Here is a 1,415-nt window from a genome sequence, read left to right as displayed (position 1 = left end):
AAACAGCGAATGTAAACATTCCAGCCCCAGCCAGCCCTGCAGCAATGGTCCCTGTCCCTGCCCACAGGCTCTGGGGAGTCTGCTCCCTCCACTGGTGGCAGCTGGGGCCGGGCTGTCAGGCGTCCCCAGACAGAGCGCAGTGATGGCAGGGGCTGCCCGCTCTCCCGGGCTCGGGCATTCCCGAAGAGGGCAGGGCAGGCTCAGCACCCTTGTTCTGGCTGGAGGTCTTGCTGATCACTAAGAGGTGGTGGTGGCCCCGAGAGGGGCCCCCAAGGGCCTGCCTTCTCCTGGGCCCTTAGGCTCGGTGAAGCTGTCACTACCTGGACCCTGTCTCTACTGGCAGCCCCGATGGGGAGACTGAGGCCTGGTCAGAAGGCCTGCTCTTGGCGACTGGGCCAAAGGGGGGTGCATCCTGCCCCCTCACTGTCCACGGGCATTTCAGCATTTCAGGTGGGGCAAGGGCATGACGGTGTGGCCTTGGGAGGACAGCCAGGGCTCAGCCAAGGGGCAGCCTTGGCATAGGCCTGGCCCATGGGCATTCCCACACCTTCAAAGGGTGATGTGGGGCTGTCACAGGGCAGGGCCTTCTGCCTCCTGGGGGCCTGCTGGTGGCTGATGGTCCCTGGGGCACAGCACCTCCCAGGCCTGCATCCTGGCACCTAGAAGGACCTGGCACTCCAGGCCAGCCTGGGCTCTGCCATTGGACCAGGGAGGAACCCCAGGCTGGGGGCAGGATGGGAGGGTGGGAATCGGCAGCACCTAGCCCAGGGCCCGTGTACGTGGGCACAGAACCTGCCAGCCACTGATCCACTCAGCCCCCGGCTCCCCCGCAGGGCCTGTGTTGCCCTCCTGCCGCCCTGCCTGCCCTGTCCACATGCCAGGCTTCACTGTAGTGGTTCCTGTGTCACAGCCAAAGGCCTCATTATGCCCACAAGGCTGGAGTTCCAGTGCCCTGGACCTGGTAGCCCCAGTTCCTACCTCCCCCCGGCTACTTGTGCTGGGCTCCTGGGCCACCGGGTACCCCACAACTCAGAGGCACTCTGGCCTATCTCTTTCAGATCATTCAGGTCTCAACCCAGGAGCACCTGCCGCAAGGCAGCCCCGACCTGTCCCTCCTGGGGTGCTCCACACTCTGTCACCGTGTGAACCCCATGCTGGGTCTTTTTCACTCACAGTCTGTCCCCACTGGGAGGCCAGCCTGTCCTGGCCAGTCTAGTTCTTGGGCCCCTGCCCCAAGTTGGAAGACAGATATGAGTCATAGGTGCCCATGGGCTTGGCATCTGCAAATGACTGTGTGACCCCCGGGGATCCCATTTCTTCATCTGGGGAGCCTGGTTTCTGAATCCCCACAGGGAATAAATGGAGGCTGGTGGGGCCTGATGCACAGCACATGCTCAGACCAGCCCAGGCATGCA

Source organism: Manis javanica, chromosome 5 (genome assembly GCF_040802235.1).
Source record: "Manis javanica isolate MJ-LG chromosome 5, MJ_LKY, whole genome shotgun sequence".
Taxonomy (NCBI): domain Eukaryota; kingdom Metazoa; phylum Chordata; class Mammalia; order Pholidota; family Manidae; genus Manis; species Manis javanica.
Note: the sequence above shows the minus strand (reverse complement) of the source record.